The sequence below is a fragment of the Tursiops truncatus genome, chromosome 14 (genome assembly GCF_011762595.2).
Source record: "Tursiops truncatus isolate mTurTru1 chromosome 14, mTurTru1.mat.Y, whole genome shotgun sequence".
NCBI classification, from domain to species: Eukaryota; Metazoa; Chordata; class Mammalia; order Artiodactyla; family Delphinidae; genus Tursiops; species Tursiops truncatus.
Genome location: NC_047047.1, coordinates 54,912,304 through 54,924,293, shown reverse-complemented (window position 1 = coordinate 54,924,293; position 11,990 = coordinate 54,912,304). Strand labels below are relative to the sequence as shown.

The 11,990-nt window shown below is 48.4% G+C and overlaps 1 long non-coding RNA gene across 1 annotated transcript in view; it reads left to right on the top strand.

The window, feature by feature from the left end:
- The first annotated feature begins 714 nt into the window (after positions 1 to 714).
- LOC109551227 (uncharacterized) overlaps positions 715 to 11,990 on the top strand; it is a 35,379-nt gene continuing 24,103 nt past the window's right edge. The window contains exons 1-3 of the long non-coding RNA XR_012325726.1: positions 715 to 960; positions 1,133 to 1,233; positions 9,349 to 9,443. This is a non-coding gene — a long non-coding RNA (uncharacterized lncRNA). The remainder of the gene's footprint in view (positions 961 to 1,132; positions 1,234 to 9,348; positions 9,444 to 11,990) is intronic.

Here is an 11,990-nt window from a genome sequence, read left to right as displayed (position 1 = left end):
CTGTGCTTGCCTTGGGTTGGCAGGTGAGAGAGAGCAGGACAGGCCTAGGTAGCAGGTTCTTTGCCTAAGCAGGAAGCGAAGATGAACGCTTTCTAGCAGGATCTACATTTGGCCTGCTTTTCCTTTGGTCTCTGCTTCCGTTTGTACCGTGCCTACCCAATTCTCATGCATTCATTTAACAAACATTTAAATAGCCTAGAACATTTGCAGATATCAGTGGCCAGGGCTTTCCAAAAGCGTAGGCTGGGACTTGCGGAGTCCTCACTGCCCGGAGCTTCAGCGTCGCGCTCAGCTAGGCCCCTCGCACGCTGTACGCTTTGTGCACCATCCCGGTTGCTGCGGCCTGAGGCCTGATCAGCAGGGGATTGAGTAGGGGTGCAGGACCCGCTCCCCAGATGGCCGGCCCAGACAATCTGAGCCCGAGACAGGTTAAGGGGGCAGGAGACTGGGCAGGGCCGGGGAGTCTCTGCGGGGGCCGACCTTGTGCCCTTTCGCAGTGAGTGGTGGCGGCCCTCCCAGGGAAGGGGTCCCCTTCCGTGCCCGGAGCTGGGAGCCGGGGCAGCCCTCGCCAGCGCCGCGCCCTCCCCGAGGCCCGAGGGAGGCGCCGCGGGAGGAATTCCAGCCATTTCCTCTGCGCCGCGCGGTATGTGGCCTGCTCGCTGCCCGACCGCAGCGCGGCCCGGAGGTGGGGGCCGGCGGCGCGGGCCCGTCACCAGCCGCGTCTGGCAACTGCCCCGGCCTCGCCGTCCCGCTCCAGATTCCCGGCTGGCCGCCCCTCCTCCCAGGCGACCAAACCGGCCCTGGAGCGGCCCCGGGCCGGCGCGGCGCTGCCGGGACCCCGGCTCCTCCCCGCGCGGCCGCAGCCGGCGGAATCGCTCCCGCCCCACGCCCGCCTGCCTCCTCCGTCCTCGCCGCGCACCCTAACCCGCAGGTCCCCCGAATCTCAGTTTGAAACTGAAGGTGGCCTTTGCTACGTCACCTTGGGGCACGTCCCTTAGCCTTTCTAAGCGTCAGTTTCTCCACCTGTGAAATGGGCACCCTGACAATAGTGCTACCTCATTTGTGCCGCCCTGAGGTTAAATGAGAAAGGGAACGTGCTGGAGCAATGTCAACGATGTTTTCGTTTCTCTAGGTATCGCTGCTGTCCTCAGCTCTCCTGGATCTTCCGCCCACCCTGCCCAGGGCCTCTTCTCCATACTAATTCTTGGTGGAGCAGTCGGGGCGGCTTTACAGGTAGGCACTGCAGACGGCCGCCTCAAGGACCGGCGGTAGGCTCTCCCTCGGGATTATCTGCCCGCTAGGTTCTTGAAAAACCTAAGGGGCAGTTATTTCATTTTTTAAATGATGTCATCGCCGTCTGACATCAACCAGGCACGTAGCGATTAGTGGAAGTTGAGGGTGCGGACTGGGATGGTAGGTCCGCAGACGTGGACTCCACGTGCCGGTCTCAACAGACGCTGGGCCACCACGTGCTCTCTGGGCTCCTCTTTCAAAGTGCAGATCCTCCACCCCTAGCCCCCGGGAGAACGAACATTCTTTCAGCTTTAACTCTGCGCTAGAGCAGCGAGAAAGGGAAAGCCAGAGCCCCTAGGCGACTGGGTGGGTGGGATCCACTTCCCCTGCCGCCCACCCCCGCCCACGGCTGCGGTAAATGTGACACTGAGCGGAGTTGGAAAGCCCCGGGTTTCACCGGGCCTAACCGCCGACTGCTTTGCAGACGCAGCACCGAGGAGCCGCTCTGCCGCGGTGTTCCCCCAGATGGCTCCTTGTTTTGATTTTGAAACTTCCATTCCAGCCAGAGCGCCAAGGCCGAGAATCAGCCCTTGCAGCAAGACGTGCTCCCCTCGTTCCCCCACCACCACACACACACGCTACAGCCACAGACCGCATAAATCCAGGTGGAGACAGGTCCAGAAACACAGGTGCTATAAATATCCCAGTCCGGCGAGCGGGGAGACACAGCTCCCGGGTAGCCCGTCTCCACCCACCCTCCTCTGAGCCCAGCACTTCCGGCCATCGCTGCGCTGCAGGCTGCTCTCCGAGTTGGGAGGGGCGGGCTCCATCCGTAGCAGAGGCCTGGCTTCCTTTTCCTCGCCCGAGACCCCCTGAGTGCCTAACCTGAGGGTTTTCTCTCCACTCAGGATACACCTCCCGAACTCCCAATCGCAGACCGTTTCCTCCCTCCCCTGGTATTTTTAAAAGGCTGTGGCCAGTCTTCCTGAAATGCTGACTTCTCTTTCAAGATGGGTGGGGGGTGCTGCCTTAGGTTAGAAGGCAACGAACGAAATCACATTTTTAAATGTAAAATTTGATTCTAAATTTTTGATGGCCCTTTTCGTTTGGGTGGAGGTGGGGACGGACGACGGTGGGGAACAGGCTGCAGGCAGAGTAAATCTAAAAGAGGGGAAAAAAGCTGGGAGTACACACATGTGAAGAGGGGATATCTCTCCGCTGGAAAAGAGAGTTGCTGTCCCAGCAGGCTGGTTCCCAGGAGCTTGGTGCAGTTTTCTGAGCCAGTCTCCTGAGCCTGGGACTTAATGGGGTGCAGCTCCCTGAGAAGGAGCCTGTTGGACACAATAAGACTGCTCTGGGAAAAAGGTTAATGAAGTTCCACCACCTGGGCTAAGGGATTCAGACACAAAAATTATTCCCAGGAAACTCGGACATCTGATGGCTCCAGGAGAGGGTGGCAAAGAGCAAGGCAGGTTTGGAGATAATGAGTGAAACAGATCTGAACCACCAGTTTTCAAATGTGTCTGTAAAAATAAGCTTTAACTAAATGCTAAATAAAGCCCTGGTTTAAAAAATGAAGTCACACTCCTCTTCCAATGTGGGCGCTTACTCTCGAGTTGCTGTGCTAAGGAAGCACTTGGTCAGCTCATCCTGCTTAGAATGTACTATTAATTCCCCATTTTACAGATGAGAAAACTGAGGTCAGAGAGGCTAATTAACTAGCAGAGAAGAGTTTCGAACTCAGGGATCTGACTCCAGCGGTTACCTGTGGAACCTCTGCTGTAGGCTAATCAGCTCTGATGGTCTCTCAGACCAGAGGTTGGCATGACTCCACTTCAGCCTTCAGCTGTCTTTAACAGTGAGGAAGACATTGCTGTAACACCTGCCTGCCTCTAGTAGACCCGAGTGATTGCAGCCTCGTTGAACTTGATGGCATTCCTGAGGGGGCCAGGCAACCTACCCTAAGACCCCAGTGTATAGAGGAACAAACTCTCCGTAAGAGGAGGACTCTGAATGGACTGGATGCAGTCACCAAGGTCAGCCCTTCCTGTGTGATTTCAGGACCACAGGGAGCCCCAAGTGGCCTCCTTACTAAAAATCAACCATAAAAGAACCATTGTGCTTAACACAGAACCAGATGTGTGCTTAAATTTACACAGGTCACTGCTATCTCACCTTGGGCCATGGGCCAAGGCGACCCAAAGATATATTTTGTCTGGCTTTCCTAGCATTTTTTAAAAGTTGAGTTAATTACCAAACATTTAAAATTGGAAGATTGTGCAGAAATATCTGGATTTTTTTAGCTTCTCCCCCCCCAATCTTTAAGAGCTGGCCACACTGACATTTACTCTGTGGTCCACCCCAGTCCCAGCCATCCCATCCCGTTTTTTATTCCCACCCTCCTGCGTGGCCCATTGACATTTGAATTTGCTGACCCCCATCTTCCTCACTAAAATGCAATTATTCACTAAAGAGGTAACTGTTGAGTCTAACTGGTCACATTCCAGTTTGGCTATCTTTTCTGGAGAGCTGGTTAAGGTAGAATAGTTGAGGTAAGTTAAAGTGAGGGTAGGAGAGAAAGTGGGCTTCCCCCAAACAAAGCATCAGGCCATACCAGAACAGAGCAGATTTCTGAGTTCCCAGAAGACCACAAGATGAGAAATTGGTGTTCGAACAGCTGACATGGATGTCAGAACCTCACCTGTTTCCCAGGAGCTCATCCTTTCGTTTAACTTAGCAAACACCACTCTTTTATTAGCATCCTGGGCTGCCTTTCCCAAACCTGCTTCTGGAAGTGCCTTGGGGAGTGTCCAGAAGCAAACCCTGGAGGTGATTAGAGGGCTGCCGACTCAGGCTATGAGCGAGCCCAAAGGAATGGGGCTGAGCTTTCAACCAGGACAGAGCTGAGCCCAGAGGAGGAGCTGAATGAAGACGAGGGGTTTGAGCAGCCAGGAACTGAAGCACGACCTCATTCACCAAGATGGTGAGCAGCTGTGTTCTCTGAAACGTGGACCACATGAGGGAAAACCATCTTCCCCGAACTTGGAAGCTTTTCTGCCAAAGCAGTTTATCGTGCACGCAGAGAGGTGAAAAGGTTTTGTATGGAGACGTAAGAAGGGATGAGATGGGCTTTGACGGACTGTATAATAGTCCTCGGGGCAACCTCAGCCTTCCCCAAATGCTCATCTGGGAGAGTTTCAGCCCTGTGAATATTTGAACTCAGACCTTTTTGGCAGTAGTCCATGGGACAAGTGTGTCAACAGAGCCCCAGATGTGTACTCTGGGGTGTGGAGGGCGTGAATGTGATAAAGTACTTTTAGGGCTTTTAGAGAAACAGGAAATACAGTTATCAGAGACAGGAAAATCTATTCAACTTCTTTCAAAACCAGTGAGTGAATAACATGGCCATCAGAATTGTCACAACTGCTAGGTGAAGCCTTTGGAAAAGAACAAATTAGCAGCAAAGGGGTAGGAGAGGCCCCTTCGGGGAGTTGCCAGGCTGGGGCAGGGACACACTCTATTCAGCCTCCTCTCCCCTGCTGCGTCATCAGGAGCCCCTGAAACCCCAGCACTCAGTCTTGCCGCCATCATCTGTGCATTGTGTCCTCGTTCCTGTTCATGTCTGTCCTAAAATCTCCCTGGCTCCCAGAGGCCCTGTCTTTCCCCTATTTTGTGGCCTCTCCCACCCTCCCCAAGTCCTGAAACTCTTCCTCCGTGACCTCTGGAGTTCATAATCCGTGATTAGCAAACTCTCCTTTATCCTCAACCTGTTGTCTGAGCATCCTCTTCACTTCTGTCCCTACGGGACACCCAGCTCTCCCCTGAGTCCACTGCTGCCCTCACAGCATTCTCCAGCAGGGCCTGATTTTGTTCTCTCACAGCCCCCGTCCCTAGACCTGGAGGTGAGATAGGTGTCCTCCTTACTGGTCATCGTCACCTTTAGAAGTATTCCCTTGCACACCACGTTGAATTTCGTGTTATCAAATTATACCAATCACTGCTGTCTTCTCCTGACCCCCAGGCGTTATTTTGCAAATATTCTAGGTCTTGGTTCACTGCCACTCTCACCAACACTGTCTTAACTCGTGGCGATTCAGTATAGAGTAGATGACCCTTCCAATACCCCAGCCTCTCAGTCTCTTGAATTTCTCTCCTCCAGTGATTTTCCCTCCCCTCAACCCATAGTTGTGATTACACACAACTGCAGTCCCTCCATGATCTCAATTTCGTGCCTCCTCCTATCTTTCCAGTTCACCTCCTTGCTTGATCCCAGCCATCCTCTGACCCCACCAGAGCCTCCAATATGTTGATCCCACTACACCCTTCACTGTTGCCCACCCCTTTGATGTTCTTAATCCCCTCCTGACCCAGTGTAAATTTCATGGCCATACCTAGCCAGAGAAATACACACAGCCCCGCTGCTTGACCTCATTTGAAGTTCATGCTGATGAAACTTAAGTGGGCCCTTAATGCTGCCCAACAGTCATACTTACGTTTCCCTGATCCGTTCACTCACCTATGCTCCTGGGTGACAGTTTTGTACCTTCTTTTCTCTTCTCAAACCCTTAATATTCCCTTCCCATTCTCACTCTCAGCTGAATTCTAAAAGAAGCTAATTGGATTCTTTTTTCACTGGGAAAGTAGAAGCAACAAGAGGAGAAATCTGCAGATTCCCACCATCACATTTATCCCGTCCAGCAGTTGCGTCTTCACACTTTGCCTTTCCACCTACTATCAGAGGTGACCCATCCATCAAAAGCAAATTCCTCCACTTGCGCAGGCAGCCCAGTCCCTCTCACCTACTCACGGATATTACTCAGCAATTCTTCCTACACCAAATTATTACTCTCTGCTGGATTCTTTCCATCAGCACACAAACATGCTATTATTTCCCACATCTTAAAAAAAAAAAAGCCTTTTAATGACTGTACTTCCCTTGGCAGCCTCTCTCCCATTTGTTTGCTCCCCTTTAGAGCAAATTCCTCAGAAGAATCATCTGTACTTGCTATGTCCGGTTCCTCTCCTCCAGTCCTTTTTAAACCAACCCCAAATCAGGCCTATATCCCTCAGTGCTCCACAGAAGTTATTCTGGTCCAAGTTACCATGGCTTAATAAATCCAGTGGTCACTTCTCAGTTCTCATCTTATTGATTAATAACATCTGATATAATCAACCACATCCTCCTCCTTGATACACATTCTTCCCTGGACTTCCAGAACACCTCACTCTCTTGGTTTTCCTCCTCTCTCACTGCTCCCACCTTCTTGGTCTCTTTTCCTGGCTCCGCCTCTTTTTCCTGACCTCTAAGTGTTGACGTGCGCAGGGCTTGGACCTCAGTCCTCTACTCTTCCTTATCTACCTCTTTTGATGATCTCATCTAGATATGTGGTTTTAAATACAATCTATGCACCCATGACCCACATTTATACCTCGTCCAGACCTCTGCCCTGAACTCTAGACTCATATATCCGACTGTCCGCCCCACATCTCCAAACTCAAGATGTCCAAAACTAGACTCTTGAGATGCTCCCCAAACTTGATCTACCTGCAGTCTTTCCTATCACAGTTGATGGCAACTCTATTCTTCCAGTGGTTCAGGCCCAAACATTGAGTTATCCTTGACTCTTGTCTTCCTCTCACATGCACATCAGATCTGACAGGAATTAACTCTACCAACAGAATGCATCTGGAATCCACCCACTTCTCACCTCCTTTATGGCTGCTGTCCTAGTCAAAGCCACCGTCATCTCTCACCTGGATTACTGCTGTGTCCTCCTATCAAAAGTCTCCCTGCTTCTACTCTGGCCTTCAACACAGAAGCCAGAGTGATCTTTTTTTTTTTTTTTTTTGGCCGCACCTTGGGGCTTGTAGGATCTTAGTACCCCGACCAGGGATCAAACCCACACCCCTGCAATGGAAGCGCGGAGTCCTAACCTCTGGACCTCCAGGGAATCCCCAAGAGTGATCTTTTTAAAACATACTTTAGACCACATCACTCTCTAATCAAAACTTCAAAAGCCCCCTCTCCCACGTTTCTTTTAGGGTTACGCTTTAATAACTCCCCATTTCTCTCAGTGTAAAAACGGAAGTCTTTACAATGGCCAAAGAGTTCCTCCATTATCTGCCCACTCTTCCCACCACTCACCTCCCTGGCTCCCTCTTTGGATTATTTTCTTTTATTTATTTATTTATTTTTAAAATTTTGGCCGCGCCACGTGACTTGCGGGATCTTAGTTCCCTGACCAGGGATCGAACTCGGGCCCCCAGCAGTGGAAGCACAGAGTCCTAATCACTGCACCGCCAGGGAATTCCCTGTCTTCCTCTTTGGATACTCCCTTCCTCACTCATTCTGGGAGTCCAGCCTCCTTGATGTTATTCAAACACACTAGGCGTGTTCCCACAGTGAGGTCTCTGCTCTAGCTCTACCCTCTACCTGAACGCTCTTGCCCCAGAAATCTACTTGCCAACCTTCTCACTCCTTCAGTCTTTAGATTCTCCCCTTTTCAGTGAGACCCATTTGACCACCCTGTTTAATACTGAAACTTGCCCTTTCCCTACACCCTGACACTCTTGATCACCCTTAACCTGCACAACCTTGTTCGTTTTTGTCCCCATAGCATTTATTATCTCCTAACATACTATGTAATTTATATATTTATGTTTATTGCTTATTATCTATCTTCCCCTGACCCCACCCCCACAGGGATCTTTCTCTATGTTGTTCACAAATGTATCCTAAATGCCTAGAACGGTGCCTGACACATGGTAGGGAAACAATATGTATTTTTTGGGAATGAATGAAAATAATCCAGGCAGAGAGGGACTTACTCCCTCGCCTATCAGAAATGTCTGGGCCAAGAGCAAAAGGGAAAATGGAACCAGAAAGAACAGTTGGAGCTGACCATAAACACATGGTTTACGGGCAAAGTCAGGTCAAGTTGGAATGAACAAACTGTGTGCTCATAGTCACTAGATAGATAGATAGATAGATAGATGATAGAATCTCCCACATGGTAGGTAATAAAGCGACTTTATTTACCACATATAGAATAAAAAAAAGCCTGGGCCAATGACACCGACTTATCCGATTCCCGTCATTGTCAGTTGCTTTTTAGCTGTTCTCCCAGCCCTAAGTGAGCCAGTTACAGTTGACCCTTGAACAGCGTGGAGTTTGAACTGCCTGGGTCCAATTATACACGGATTCTTTTCAACAAATGTACAGTCAGCGCTCCCTTTTCACGGGCTTTGCATTAGGGGATTCAACCAACCATGGACAGCAGATTAAATTTTGATCTGGGGTTTGTTGAATCCGAGAACGCGGAGGGTCAACTGTATTCAGTGGACTACGCCGTGTTATATAAAGGACTTGAGCATCCACGGATTTGGGTATTTGCAGGGACCCCTGGAATCAGTGCCCCGTGGATACCGAGGGACAACGGTACAGTTTGTCAGAGGCACCACAGAGAGTAAAGGCAAAAGGACAGGGTCCTACAAGTGAGGACTTTGAAAAAGAAACTCGTCTCTCTTCACCTCTTCCCCTAAGTGCCTTCTCAGTAGAGGATAGTGCAGTACCAGATGTTTGGGGCAGTACCCAAGCCATTTCCTCAGAATTCTGCAATCATTGGATGCAGATGGTTAATAGTTCTGCTTGCCTGGCCCCCACATATCCACTGCTAACAGAGGCCTTCTGGAGTCCATGCCTTCCTTTCCCATAGGGATTGCAGCTTCCAGGCTGACTGCCAATGTATTCCTTCTCGAAAGATGCCAGTGTTATGCGAGGAGCCTCTGCACTAAGGATAAACAAGTTAAACGAGGCTCCTGAGGCCCTCCAGACATTTTAGTTAGAGACCCTGGGGTATCAGCCTTGTGGCTGCACCAGGGGCTTGAGGCCACAGTAGGTTCTGGGGCAGGAGGCTTTACCTGTCCTGAGGAGAAATAGAATCTCAGAGCCTTTACAGAGTTCAGGCTTCAGCTCACAACACGCCTAAATAACTGCAGGCAAAGCTTCCAGAGGGGTCTGGGCAGAAGCTCCAGAAGATCCCCCTTGGCCAGACATGAAGACAAGACCCCAATTCCCAGGACAGACTCGAACCAAATTGCCTTCTTCCAAAACAGGGGCATCCTCAGCTATGCCTTTCATCATAAGGAACGTATGTGCGTTGATGGAGCTCACCTAGTGCCAAGAGAGCGGCAAAAGGCATTGAAATAAGGTAAGCCTACGTCATTTCTCCATAGAAAACATTCATTCGTAAGGAAGGCATTCATCTTTGACAAGAATAGGGATGCCCTATGAGGTTCAGAGTGAGCACAAAACACAGCAGAAGAAGCCGCACTCCTGTATAAAAATATAATTTAGGGAATTCCCTGGCGGTCCAGTGGTTAAGACTCGGCAGTGTCACTGCAGTGGGCCCGGGTTTGACCCGTGGTCAGGGAATTAAGATCCCACAAGCCACGTGACACAGCCAAAAGAAAAAAAAACAAAAAAATATATATATATATGTGTGTATATATATATATATATATATGTATTATATATAATACATATGTATATATATAATCATGTATTATATATATGCATTATATATATATTTTAAATCAGTTAAAATATTTACCCAGTCCCATGAGAAAAAGGTCAAGGGGCTTAAGTATATTCTCAACACTCAATCTAACTTCTCTTTCTTCCGCTCAGTTGCCCCTTTTTTGTTCCTCTTCACTCTTCCAAAACTCAGCTCACAATCCTCCCCCACCCTGTGTACCTCCATCACACACACACACACACACACACACACACACACACACACACACAGAGGCCCTTGATGCCCTTCCTCTCGCCCTGCCTCCCTGGACCTTTCCTTTTCTGTATTTCCAATGTAACAATTCCTGGAGGCTCAGGCTCCTTCCAAGCCTTAGTCCTTCCTGGTTCTTACTCTGATCAGCACAGTAGCAGACCAGCTGAGCTAGAATTTTTCTTAGGCAGTTGTCAGGTAAAGCTATACATATTCATGGGGAGATATTGTGTAATCCTATGCCTTTCATCCACATCTCTTTAAAGGATGTCATTTTAATACCCACATCCATCATCATTTTCTTCTTAGGAGAAAAGAGAGCAAGAGAGGAAAGACAGAGTAAGAGATGTCAGAACATGTCTGGGGAAGGAAAGACATCTTTTGATCTGCTCCTTATACATAGCTCAGATGCCTACACTGGACAGTGCCCAGATTATCAGTGGATTCTGAGACATTCCTATGTTAGCCTGATTAAAAAAGAAAGCTGAACACAACCAACAAGAGGTTAAGGCACAAAGTCAAAATGGAGAGGATTCTGTAGGCCTCTGAACTTGAAGCATTCAGTGTGCAGGCAGGAGCTGGGAGAAGAGAGAAAACAGAGAATTGTGTTTTTGATTATTTTTTTTCTGATTACAAAAGTAACATATGTTCAATGTAGAAAACCAGGAAAATACAGAAAAGTACAAGAAAGGATTGAAAAAAAAAAGAAGCAACACTTGTGATCCCACCACCCAGATATAATCAATGTTAACATGTTTGTTTACCTTTCCAATGTTGTTTCCACGCATATTCTTTTTTTAATCAAATTATAAACATAGTATATATCCTCTTTTAGAAATTTTTTCTCACTTAACCGTGTATCCTAATTTTTTCCCAAGTCATTAAATACTCTTCTACAATATGATTTGTTAAAGCTATTTATGATTTTGTGCTATAGGTATGCTATCATAGATTTATCAACCAATTTTATGTGGCAGAGTATTTAGGCTTTTTCCAAGCATGAGATCTTAACTGTGGCAGGGTTGTCTGCACCACCCCTGTTTTCAGCTAACAAGCTAACTTTGTTAGGTAAACAAGGTAACCTTCTTCCCTTACAAGCAGGTAAGGATCCCTTCAAAGGTCTATACCCAAGAGAACCCTGCCTTGACAGAAGTAACAAGCATTCAGCTGTCCTTGTGCTCTTCAGGGAAAGCCTGGCATTAGGCCTTGAGCAACCTTAGGTCTACTGGCCAGGCCATTCTTGAGCAGACAGAGAGAAAATATTTGTCATTCTAAGTCATGGAGTTGGCCCAATTTATTCAATACATCATTCTCAAAAATATTTTTTGTGCTAGACCTGAGCTGGATATTATAGAAGAAAAGATATGGTTTCTGTGTTTCATAAACTTTTACTCTTCATGGGTTGACAAACATATAGGTGTGAAAGAGTTAGGTAGAAACAGATTATGTGTGAATGACTAAATGCTAATCTGTGGTTCAAATCGCAAGGGCTTTAGGAGGTGAGAAAAGTATAAGCACAAGGTAGAATTGAGCGGTTTGAGAAGACTCCATGGAACAGGTGGAGCTTCGAGGCAGGGTAGGCAAGGAATATTCCATGTGGAGGGGACACAGAGGCCAGGAAGCACAGGAAGCAAGAAGGAGGTTCCTGTGGCTGCAGCTTTGGGAGAGATGGTCAGTCAGACCAGATAAGTCATATATGGGGCACATGGGTAGAGGGCCAAAAAGAAGTTTGACCCTAATTCTGTAGATGTTTCCCCTTGTCCTGGAGGTGTCACACCAAGGAAGGAAATGTCAAGTTAAATTCAAGCTGAGTTGTTTTTGTTTTTTGGTGTGTGTAGGGCCAGGGGCAGTGGAGGATGGTTTATAAACAGAACTTCTCAAAGCTTTAATATTGCTCATTTATGTGGCAAGGTCAAGAGAGGGGGAAATTGGACTTCCTAAGAGTCTTTGACCCCAGAACTCTTTTTATCA